Source organism: Canis lupus, chromosome 11, assembly GCF_011100685.1.
Source record: "Canis lupus familiaris isolate Mischka breed German Shepherd chromosome 11, alternate assembly UU_Cfam_GSD_1.0, whole genome shotgun sequence".
Lineage (NCBI taxonomy): Eukaryota > Metazoa > Chordata > Mammalia > Carnivora > Canidae > Canis > Canis lupus.
The window spans coordinates 3,892,660-3,905,571 of NC_049232.1; the positions used below are offsets into that span (position 1 = coordinate 3,892,660).

The 12,912-nt window shown below is 40.6% G+C and overlaps 1 long non-coding RNA gene across 4 annotated transcripts in view; it reads left to right on the forward strand.

Annotated features, from left to right (window-relative positions):
* Window positions 1-274: 274 nt before the first annotated feature.
* LOC119876791 overlaps window positions 275-12,912 on the forward strand; it is a 50,393-nt gene continuing 37,755 nt past the window's right edge. Inside the window, exons 1-3 of one of the 4 annotated variants that reach the window (XR_005366508.1) lie at window positions 275-1,993; window positions 3,201-3,312; window positions 11,726-11,870. This is a non-coding gene — a long non-coding RNA (uncharacterized LOC119876791). The remainder of the gene's footprint in view (window positions 1,994-3,200; window positions 3,313-11,725; window positions 11,871-12,912) is intronic. The other 3 variants (XR_005366507.1, XR_005366505.1, XR_005366506.1) reach the window with 3 other exon arrangements.

The following is a 12,912-nucleotide window of genomic DNA, read 5'->3' on the forward strand; positions in this document are numbered from 1 at the left end:
ATGGACATGGGCAGAGGGAGATGGAATTAGACCTAGGAAAAGGCTGCGGTCAGGATCTCACCCCAGGCTTGGATACTACTGGACACTGCCACTGGTAGATTCTCATTTCTCCAGCCTCCCCTGTATCTTTGTCACACTCTGAAGAATCAAGGTTGATGGAAGCAAATGACTGGCCAAGCAGGTACCCTTCCCGCGAAGCAGTAGGAAACAGAAGTTTCCAGGGGCAAGGAGTGGAGTGTGTCCCTGGCTGGCTCAGATGATAGAGCATGTGACTCTTGACCTCCATGTTGTGAGTTCAAGCCCCATGTTGGGTGTGTAGCCTACAGAAAAAAAAAAAAAAAGGGAGGTTCTATTCTTTTCTGCCTCCTGCTGGTTGTAAGTAGAAAGGAAGTTTGGGTTATGGTTATGTGAAAAAAGTCATAGATTTGTTACATTTATTGATTTCTGATGATTATAGGATCATTTTTCATTTTCCCAATAACGTGTACAGTGAAGGATCTTCAACTGTGACCCATGCATGATGGGGAGGGCTGGGGAAGGCCACATATTCCTTGAAATTATAAATTATAGAATTTTGGTATGTGTGCCTTTTGCATTGTTGGGTGTTAGGAGAGTCCATAATTTTTGTTAGCTTCTCCAGGAGACCCACAATCTACAAAAAAGTTAAAAGAGCCTAACTGGAATGTTCTACATAATTACTTTCTCGTTGTGAAATTTCAGTTCATTCATATTAATTGTCGCGAGTACTACTACCTTCTTTCCGCTAGGTGGTGCTGCTACATGCATTTTCAAACACCAATCACAAGGTTCATTGATTTATGGAGTGAAAAAGCGCCCAGGTTTAAATGGCAAGTCCTCAAGTTCATTTTAGGTTGGAAGGAATTTTTGAAATCAAGTAGTACAGTCGCATTGTTTTACAGATAGACCGCCAGATGCCCAAAAGGTGAAGGAAGAGCTCTGACGGAGACCAGACCTTTTGAAAAGTCGAAAGGATGCGCTGAGTGGAAGAACCCACAGAGCTGGAGCTCTCCTCCTACCAAACTACTTTGAAGGCTGCGCCTTTGGCCGCCCAAGGACTGGGGGTGGTACTGGTTGTGGACTTTAGATTTTTTTGGTTCTGAGGCATTTGTATTTTTCAGTCACAGTCATGACGGAATTTGGTGCTTCTACCCTGCCGGATGGTGGTATTGCTGAGAAGGGATTTTATTCAGTTAAGGAGGGAAGTTGCACAGTCTTCCTCTACCCCATTCCCTGGTTGGCTTTAGACATCTTATAATTACGTGCATTGCATTCTTTCCAGAGCCAACGGTGACCCTATAAATGTATGTATAAGCAGTATTGGTGACACATGAGGGACATGCTAGGTTGAATTGAGGGTTTTATAGTTGATGGTTTTTAGGCATTTACATAGTAATTGAACACTGACATTTTTATTGTGTATGTACATGTGTTTTAAAACACTCTCTTAAGAATCCATTATTTACTGCTAGTCATAGCTTCTGTGATAAACACCACGGTCAGTTACTCAGGCATCCCATTGGGAAGGAAGGACTTACTCCTCCAGTACTGGGTGGGCTGCCAACAGAAGTCCTCAGATGTCAGACCCTCACAGAGGTTGCTCCACTTGAAGAGAACTGCCTTGCCCGAGTTGTGTCCCCTTCCCTAGAGTGGCCCATCTCCAGGGACTGATTGGCCTTTGGGGTGTTAAGACTCAACTCTGAAGAGTCATCCCAGCCTCAAGACTTCCTCTGGGAAGGTCAGAGACCACCAGTGAGACTGTATGGAGGCTTATCTTCTCCTTGGGGCCAACTCTGATCCTTGCTTCCCCCTTTCAGGTGTCTCTCACTAGAACACTCCTGCGTGTCATTCTCCTCAGGGTCGGCCCCAACCTGTGACATTTGGTTTCAGAAGTAACCCCAAAATGCAGATGCTGGGATTAGAATTTGGATCTGGATTATGCACGAACTGCTTGACAGGATTCCTATCGGCAGTGGTGAGTGGGGCGCAGACAGCCTCTGGGACAAGGTAGCAATGCAGTTGTTGAAACTTGATCCTGCTTGGATCAAGTCCACATGACCGCCTCCTCACAGTGGACTATATGAGAAGAGGCTGGACCTACTCATATACATTGCAGCCAGGAATCAGGTCATCGTGATGGAGATTCAGCAGAACCACACAGGGGAAGGTGGGAGTTCACCAAAGAGAAGGAAGATGAGGTATCCAGCAACAGTTGCTGAGGTCCTTATTATGGCCTCCAAGGCTCTACTCAATGTGTCCTTCCACTCTGATGCCTCCCGCCCCACCCCAGGCAATGCTAGCCTTCTAACTTCTCTTTAGATAAGTTGTGCATTGAATTCCGGCCTTGAGGCCTTTGCAAGACCTTTCTCTTTGCCTGGGAAGCTCTCCTCTTACCTTCCAAGATCACTCTCTCAGTCTGTTTGCATCTCTGCCCAAATGTCACTTACTCAGAGAGGTCTTCCTTGACCCTTCCGGGTTGTTCTCTTCATCTTACCCTTTACCTAGCTTAACTTTTCTTCACAGCATCAAACTGCTCTTGAAGTGAAATTATTTTTGATTGTTGCTTTGTATTGTCTACTTGAAGGTGAGCTCCTAGAGCAAGAATTGTGCCTTTTTCAGCACGGAAAAGTATGAAAAAGTATGGCTATCATACTCCTTAGACAGGGCTTGGCCTATAGTATGTGCTGAGTAATAATTACCAAATGGATGGAGATATAGAGATGTAGAGTAGGGAAAGGTTAATTTTGATTGGAGAAAGCGATGATAAAGACTTCCTGGAGGAGAAAGCATTTGAGTTAGTTGTGGAAGGATGGATAACATCAATAGGCAGAAATGGAAAAGATCAGATAGAAGGATGGATATTTGTGGGCCATATAGAGGAGTGAGTAGCCCATTGTGTCAAGGGTCATGGTATAATCTGGTGACCCAGGCCATGTGGTTTTGGGGCTGATTCATACTGTAGTCCAAGTTTAGTTGATAAACAGTGTCTAACTTTGGAATTCATGCTCTGAAATTCATTGCTGCTGCTCATCAAGTAATTCTTTACTAGATGGCATGCAAACCACTCATTTGTGGTTCCTGCTCACACTTCAAACTAATTTACCTACTTGTTCACCATAACAGTTGTTGTTACTGGTGTATGTGCATTTTGAATAGTTACCCTCATGTCTGTGTTCCTGCAGGATCCTAGCAAGATACAGAGACCAGTACTCCCGGCAAGCCGGTGGTTAAGAGGGAGTGAGTGACATGATTTCTCAAGCTTGTGTCAGAGGTTCACACTTGAACAAAGCTTAGGTAAGTACCTCAACAATGACCGTCAGAGGATGTTTTAGGTGTTTGCATTTTTGGTGTCTTTTCTTGATATTCAAAAGTTCTGCCTTTTAAAATAGACAATATTTAATCAATATTTTGATGAATATTCAATTATTTTATCAGGTATTTAAATATTCAAGTGAGAGAAATTTCTAGAAAGATGATAAAATAAAAGTAGGTTTACCTTATTCCTCTCTCTGGAAAACTATAGTCATAAATAAAAAGAATCAAATATCAGAGGAAAATATCTATAATGAAAATAGGAAACTGCTAAATGCCTCACCACAGGTTAAAGAATATCTTCTAGATACAACATCATTTGAATCCAGTTGAGGGATACTCAAAGCTGACTCCTGTATTCTGATATTGGGAAGGGATTAATCTTGTGGTTGGATAGGGACACCTGGGTGGCTCAGCTGGTGAAGCATCTGCCTTCAGTTCAGGTCATGATCCCAGGGTTCTGGGTTCGAGCCCCGCATTAGGCTCCTGCTGAGTGGGGAGTCTGCTTCTCCCTCTCCCTGTGCATGCTCTCTCTCTCAAATAAATAAATAAAATCTTTAAAAAAGTCTTGTGGTTGAATCAGGGAGAAATAGGGAGAACCTTGGGCACATTTCTATTCCAGAAGGTGTCCAGGGAGATGATGTTGGAAGGGGTCTTGTGGCCACTCCATCTGATCTGTGACCTGCCCCAGAATAAAATAACTTTCAGAGTGGCCAGGACCTGAGAGAGCACCCTCACAGAACCAGTATGTTTACATAACAGAGGATTCTTCAGTTTTGTAAGAAAAGATTGTATATGAAGCCAAGGTTTCAATGGAAAGGCAAATAAAATAAAATAAAATAAAATAAAAATAAAAAAAATTTAAAAATCCAAAAAAATGAGGGGGAAAATGAAAGTTGTAGCAGAGATACTTTAAAGCAATGGTTTTGACGATAAAATGATCAAGAAAAAAAGTCATTATGAAAATGTGGTACTATTCAATGCTCTTCTGTCTTGAGGAAACGTCTAATTCCTGGTTTGGACATAGAGAAAGAGGGAGATTGGAATAATTTTGAAGTCATTTGCTTACATGCACCATTGACTCCAATTTTATTTGACTATGATCTCCCTGTAACTCAAGTTAATGTTAGATCTTTGTGCATTAGTTCTTTGCAACCTAATCTAACCTCTTTTACGCCAAATAAGAAAAGGAATTGGTAAAGCAAATTTGGAAGTTTTCCTAAGATTTCTTGGTCTTAGGTTTAGGTCTTTTCTGATTTCTGTCTCCTGAGATGATTAAGAATTGACTGGAGATGAAAAACAATTGAATGTTTTTGTCATTGGATGATTTCTTTTTCTCCCTCTAAGACTTCTAATATATGCAGGTTACTAGTTGTTCCTTATCATTATTTCCTGTAGTATTTCTGTAGTCCAAAGACGGGCATTCTTTAATTTATAGCTCTGCTCTTTACTTATCTTCTTGACTTGGGGCAAGTTTCATAACGTGTTCAGTATTTGCCTTTGTAAAATGCAAGTCATATGCACCTCATAAGTTGTGAGAATTAAGCAAAATGTTATGGGAAAAACCTGGTTCAGAGTCTGGGATGGAGAGGGCATACAATATAGCACTTCTATTTCTTATTTGATAATAAGAGTTCATAACTCATGAAATATGATAATGCCAAAAAGAATGCTTCCTTCACTGAAGGATTTTGTTCCTCCTAGGTAGTAGCCCACCCAAGACATCTGTTACATTACTCTCTATTTTTAAAATTAGCATAGCATGGCATTCTGCTGGACATTTTATGGATGGAAATAATTAGAAATTTTATTTTTGGTTCAGATAATGGCCTCTGAACATATGGACACTTCCTAATTCATTGGCAATGAGTTCATAAACTTTGTTGGATCTGCAGCTGTGAACCTACAGGACCTGTCCTCTGGGCATTTTTAACAGATTTTTACTTGTTGATAATTAATAAATTAATAATTGGTGCTAAGAGATTTTAATGTATTATGCAAGGAGAAGCAGAAACAGCAAGTGAGAAATGCATGTTTCTATTAGAGACATGCTATTAGAACAAAAGGAAAGCTTGAAGGGTGGCTTGACCTTGGCTAACGTGCTGACATGGTAGATTGCTTACCCCCCATCCCATTGTGATGGTAAAATGAATGTCCATCTTTCAAGCATGGATCTCTCATGCTATGGAAGTCATCAAACTTTGTTAGAATAATGGTATGATTAGAACTCTTGAATTATTAATGATTAGTGCATATTATATTCATATAGAATACATCTGCAGCCTTTTAAGGAAAAGTGATGCACCTGTTTTTGAGGTAGAAAGTCATATTCTTCTACATAATTGGTCTCTTTTAGTAAGAACAGTCTCATCACCATTCTAAGTATTCATGTTCAATACAATTATGGGCAGCCAATAATAAGAACTCAGAATCTATACAATGCTCTTTAAAGAGCTCCCCCCAATTGTTTTGAATTAAATTTATTATTTTTTAAATTAGTAGTATTATATTTAGTATTATTTATTTATTTTTTTTAAAATTTTTTTTTTTTTACATTTTTAAAAAATTTTTTTATTTATTTTTATTTATGATAGTCACAGAGAGAGAGAGAGAGGGGCAGAGACACAGGCAGAGGGAGAAGCAGGCTCCATGCACCGGGAGCCCGTTGTGGGATTCGATCCCAGGTCTCCAGGATCGTGCCTTGGGCCAAAGGCAGGCGCCGAACCGCTGCGCCACCCAGGGATCCCTAGTATTATTTAATGTCCAGGGATTGGTAATATTTATTTACCAGAGATTATAGACTGCAGTGCTCTTCAGATAGAGTCATGGCCTAGGAATGGGACTGTCCTAGTAAGAATAGTGCTAGTGGCTTCATTAATTTTCTTAGAAACTGGAGATAGGAGTAAAAAGGTGCACGAGGAGAATGTTGTTTTTGTGCCTTTTCTTTTGTTCAAAATGATAAACTCCCAAGTGTGATTAGAAGCCATGTGAGAGACTTACGGTCCACGCTGCCTGCTCAACATCTCCATCAGATGTCTTGAAGGAAAGCTAAATTACCACGTCTAGAACTGTACCAAGCTCACCACTGGGACTCCCCCTACACATTCTCCCTTTTGGATTTCTCAGTTCAGTGGATGGCACCACAATCCCCCCAGATGCATAAGTCAGGAATTGGGCATTGTTCTTAATCCGGATATATTTTAGCCTTCAATCTCCACAACCACAACTGACCATTCTATTTCTCAGTATCATCCAAATTGATCTATTTCTCTCCACCTTCATTGCCACTGCCTAGACAAGCCATGAGCATATCTCATCTGGAGTACTGAAATATCCATGTAATGGGTCTCTCCCTCTCTGTTTCCCAGCCGGTGTACTCTCTGCAACTCAAATAACCATTTAAAACCTAATTGGATCACGTCACTGACCTATCTTAAATCTTTGCAGCTGGGATAAACCCTGTCTGATTTGGACCCTGTTTATCTCTCTGGGTTCATCTGATTGCTACATGCTGTCTTCTTAGAATCCTTTAGCTATGATGTGCTCCTTCCAAAAGCAGGGATCTTACCTTAGTTAACTCCTCAGACCTCAGAGTAAAAATTATTCCTGGGAAGATCTCAGGTAGTTCAAGCTTGGTCAAATCCCCATTATATGCTTTTGTTGCAACAGGTACCTTTTCCTTGAACATTTATCACACACATTCATTGTGTTATTGCTTGCTCAAAATTGCCTGTGCAGGTACCCTATTAGGTGCAATACAGTGACATGCTGCTTGAGATATTATAGCTTGTCCCTTTCTTTTTACACTAATTCCTTAGCTCCATTCATGGGTTTCTTCTTTTCTTTTTAAATATTTTATTTATTTATTCATGAGAGAGAGAGAAAGAGAGAGAGAGAGAGAAAAAGAGAGAGAGGCAGAGACCTAGGCAGAGGGAGAAACAGGTTCCCTGAAGGGAGCCTGATGCGGGGCTCCATCCCCGGACCCCGGAATCATGACCTGAGTCAAAGGCAGATGCTCAACCACTGAGCCACCCAGGTGCCCCTCATGGCTCTTTTCTATATGTCATCTTCAGACTTGTTTTGGGGGAGGAAGCAGGACCTATGATAATTAGCCATCTTGTCAGGATTTCCATTCCCTATAATTTTTACAAATAATATTTTGGTGGCTTCTGTAATCATAATGATGTGTCAGAATATGAGGTGTTCAGTAAGGCAGGGAAAACTAAACTGTAGTGTTGAGTATTTACTACCTATGTACCATACACAGGTAGTAAAGTTATAAGAAGAGCAATGAAGTGATTACCATAAAAGTCAGGATAGATTTATCTTCATGGGATGAAAAGGATTATAACTGGGAAGGGAAAGGCTGGGGGCTTCTGAAGTATGGCAATTGTTTGTTCGTTTGTTTATGAGAGACACAGAAAGGGAAGCAGAGAAAGAGGGAGAAGCAGGCTACCAAAGGAGCAGGGAGCCCAATCCAGGACTCGATCCTAGGACTCTGGGATCACAACCTGACCTGAAGGCAGATACTTAACCAACTTAGCCACCAGGCATCTGGCAATTGTTTATTTCTTGACATGGACAGTTGTCAGGATGGGCTACATGAATTGCAGAGTCGATACAACATGGAGATATGGGACTACTTGTTTTTAAAACTATTAGGACTATCAAGACAATGACGGCAGGTCATCAGGCCAAGCATGGTGCCCTTCTAAACCTGTGTGGTTGCACAGGTTACATGCCAATGAAGTCAATCTTGGGGGTGATTATATGAGTATTCACTCTGTAATAATTTGTTAAGCTATATATTTATGTTTTATGTATTTTCCTCTATGTTTGCTGTGTTTCACAATGAAAGAGATGAAAATAATTGAATACAATGAGAACTCAAAAATATAAAGATAAAAAAATATAAAAATAAATTAGAACCCTATATGATGGGATGCCTGGGTGCTCAGTGGTTGAGTCTGTCTTTGGCTCAGGGCATGATCCTGGGTCCAGAGATAGAGTCCCACTTTGGGCTCCCTGCATGGAGCCTGCTTCTCCTTTTGCCCATGTCTCTGCCTCTCTCTATGTGTCTCTCATGAATAAATAAAATCTTTAAAAAAAATGAACCCTATATGATTATTTTAGGAATGCCCATTGATTAGGAAAATATAAAAGGGTAGAAAATATGAACAAAAAGTCAAGAGATATGAATAGTAAAAGGAACTGTGTTAACATTTGGATAAAAATAGGAAGCCTCGGGGGATCCCTGGGCTCAGCAGATTGGTGCCTGCTTTCGGCCCAGGGTGTGATCCTGGGGATCCGGGATCGAGTCCTGCATTGGGCTTCCTGCATGAAGCCTGCTTCTCTCTCTGCCTGTGTCTCTACTTCTCTCTCTCTCTCTCTGTATCTCTCATGAATAAAATCTTTAAAAAAAATATAGGAAGCCTCAAAGGAGAAGATTAAAATAAGCAGATAAGTAAATATTTTTTTTTTGATAAGTAAATATTTTAAGGAATAATCACTAAGAACTTTTTAGAATGAGTGAAAGTAGAAAGAATTCATAGAGTACAAAATAGGATAGATAAGAATAAGAAGTCTTTACCTATGTGTATTGTCGTAAAATTTAAGAACTAAAAACCACTTAAAATTATAAAAGTTTTGAAGAAGAAAGAAGAGGTAACTTATAAAGGAACAAGAATAAAACTGATGCTCACTTCTCTTCAATGACATGGAATATAAGAAGTGTGGAAGTGTTTTTGAAGTTTTGAGGAAAAATCCTTTAAACTTAGAATCTTTCAGCTAAACTGATAGTGTTAAAACTTTTTGATATCAGAACTCCTTAACATTCTTAAAAATCATTGAGGACCCAAAAGAAATGTTTATGTTGATTATGTCTATCAATCTATCAATATTTAATATATTCAATATTTATTTCATTTAAAAATCACTAGTGACATTTTAACATAAAGAGCATATTTTTATTTATTCATTTATTTTTAAAGATTTTATTTATTTATTCATGAGAAACAGAGAGAGAGAGAGAGAGAGAGAGGTAGAGACACAGGCAGAGGGAGAAGCAGGCTCCATGCAGGGATCCCAAAGTGGGACTCGATCCCAGGTCTCCAGGATCATGCCCTGGGCCGAAGGTGGTGCCAAACTGCTGAGCCACCCAGGCTGCCCAAGAATATATTTTTAATGAAAACTAATTATATATTTTGAAACAAAATACAATTAGTGAGAGAAATGATATTGTAATTACATGATCTGACCTGAAACTGTGAGAAAAGCTCTAACTCCAAGGTGTTTGTCAAGAACAATAAACAGCAATTGTTTGACATCACAGCTGCCTAAAGCTTTGATGCCAGTTGGGGTGAACAAACCTGGCCAGAAACTTAAGAGGAAACTCTGGGAAATAAGATATACACAGGGGGTTTGAAAAGTTCTGACTTATTCCTGAGAATCTAAAAGGCCATGTGCATCTGTAGGGCTGTGAGCACACCCAGAAAAGACTTGGGAAGGTCTTAGTCTCACCTTTCATTGACATTGTGGCCTTCGGCAAGCAGGAGATGGAGGTTGAGTAGGATTATAAGTTCTTAAGTGTTGAGGATATGCTACAGCCCAAGCCCAGAGCCTCTCATTGAAGCTTTTAATCTCTTCTTAAAGTGGTTCTGAGAAGGGGAGACATAGCTGTGGGTTAGGGAAAGATGGCTTACACCTAGAAAATTAGTGTTCTTTTGGTGATCAAGAGAGAAGATCTGAACATATTCAGACATTTCTGTCTTCTGTACAGATCGTGCACAAGTTATGGTTTCATTGCAGTGTATTTCTTCTCTGGATGCAGATTCTCTTAAGGTCATTCTAGAGGCTTCTGAAACATGCCATAGGACACTGGCATACGCTAACATGAGGCTTCATTTCCACTAAACATAAAAGTCAGGAAACAAAAACAAACAAAGGAAAGAAATTACCTAATCGGTTTTAAAGTGTAAAAATGGGCTCCAGGGTGGAGTAGAATCTAGGGCAACAGTGTTTAGAAAATAAGATCAAGAAAAAGAAGTAATGTTGAAAACATCCAAGAAACAAAGCCTGGGCTACTGCTCAAAGTCAAATGGCTACATCAAAAGTAAAAACTTTCAGGTGGCCCAGGTGACATAAGAAGCAGGCCATTAAGCTGAGCAAATTATGAATAAGGAGGAATTCAACATCCACTGGGCAAGCTTCTTTCATTTAGGCTTATAAAACTAAGCCCTGTCATGTAAAGTTTCATGAGAAAACAAGCCTTCATCAATACAGTTGTCTTGGTCCAGCAATTCTCTTTCACTCTTGAGAGTCCAGATGATGTGCAAGGAAGCTATAGTTCTTTCCCTAAATCCATAAGATAAGTTGGTCATGTTTCCAGAGGGTCTACTGTACCCTTAAGTTGTTTAATCCTATTATGCAAGGACTGGGGAGGAGGAAGAATGGATTCATCTGATTTTTTTCATCCTGTTGCTCAATCTTAGACTTGTCCCATTCCTGAACCATTACCATTTCTGGAGGTTAGGAGAGAGAGTTGAGTCGAGCCCTCTAGGTTTACTTCCTGTTAAGTGATAGGTGTAGGTGCTCTGTGCATACCTTCCCTCACACACCCAGGGGCACATGTGTTTGAGATGGAAGCAACCAACAGACAAATTAACATCCCCATTCAAAACTGCTATTAAGTGTTGATAGAAAAATGTTTTATAACTGGTTAAATGAAATAAATTATTACTGTTTTTCAAAATCAATCAGGTGCTGACATCATACCAGGCCCTGAGCTAGGTGCTTACACATCTATTATTTCATTTTACTCTTAGCATCATTATTTTCTCCTAAGTTCCAAAGGGAAATTAAGTGATACTGTAAGCCATTTGTGGGTGGAAATTGCTGCCAAATGCTTAGAGGAAATTCAGAGCTTTAATGAACGTTTTAATTCAAGCCTGAGCTGAACCAGTCCCAAGTGCTTTCCTGTTCCTGTTCAGATTGTGTTGTTTTTGCCTCTTTCCTTGAATCTCCCACAAAAGGTCTCAGGTCCCAGACCTTGTCACTGTGAGCCCTGGAACACGCAGACAGATTTGAAATGAACAAGCTCTGCAAGGATACCAGGACTGACCTACTCTTGTCAGAAGGTCCACTTATTTAAAAAAAAAAATGTCCATTACAGTGATCTAGCTAAGAAGTTTGCATCCGATACTTGGTGTCCCCCTCTCAGATGAGATGTTGACAGAGGGGCCAGGATGAAGACAGGCAAGTGGGGCTGTCTGGATGGCAAGACCTCAATATATGTTTCTAGTTATATTCCAATTCCAGATAGAAGGCGTTTAATAAAGGCCACAAATGGATTTACTGCCTCAGTTCGTAACCCTTACTCCAACTCATTATGTTGTAGGGATTTGAATGCAGAGGTAATATGGTGCTACCAAGCAGGGCAGGGTCCAAGCCAGAGTACATTCACGTGGTCTTGGGCAAGGTCCAGAGGAAGAGGAACTAGAAGATTCCCTGACTTCCCCATCAGGACCCTTTACCTCCCTACGGTAGGTTAGCTAGGATGAGAGCTGGGAGGTCCTGGCTGTCCTCTCTCCCTGCTTCACTCTATAAAGTTTCAACCTGTTCTGAATCTTTAATGCATGTTCAGAGTGATACCTGTCACTGTCAGGCTGTTTTCTGAGCAAAGAGCCCTTTGAATTCAGCTGTCACCAAGAGTGGTAGCTGTCACCTGGGTGAGTCAGGGAGGTGGCACAGGTGGGGCATGATGCTTTAGCCTGAGAGACTGAAGTCCTGGGGTCCTCCTCCACCTCCTCTGGTCCAATGTGCAGGCTGAGAAGCATGCCCGTGAGGCAGAGGAAGTGGGTTTACAACTGGTGAAAGTGTGCTTTCCAGGACTGGGACCTTTTTTTTTTTTTAATTTTTAAATTGGAGTTCAATTTGCCAACATATGGCATAACAGGACTGGGACCTTAAAAAGAAAATCAAATCCTCAGTCTTACATAAGCAAGTATAAGAGCATGGCTGAGGAACATTTTGTATTCAGCACAAGGACACAGCTTTGGAATGTATGTGTGTATGCTGTGGTAAAACATATTGTGGAGGCCGAGAAATTTTTTTTTTTTTTTTTTTTTTTTAGGCCAAGAAAAATTAAGGCCATTCCACCTCAAGTTTAGCATTAGCACAAGTACAGCCATCTTAGGCCCCTGGGAATAAGAGCTGAACTTTACAGGAAAAACTGCAGCGTGTCCTTGGCAGAGAATCCCATATCAGAAAGACAACAGAGCTCAGAACGCCCTCAGCAGAGAAACCCGTATCAGATCTTAAGAACCTCCCCCACCCTTTCCCCTATATTGGAATGAAAAAAATTCCTTCACCCCTTCTGAAAATCCCCTAGACCAGCCCATAAAAACCCCAGCTGTAACCCACTTCAGGATCCAAGCCCCTGCTCTGCTGTGTGGAGTATACTTGGACCCAAGCTTGAGCTTGTAAATAAACCCTCATTGGTGTCGGCTTCGTGGTGGTTTCTCGGATTCACAATCTTGGGCACAACAATATAATATATATGATATATATTATATTATATATATC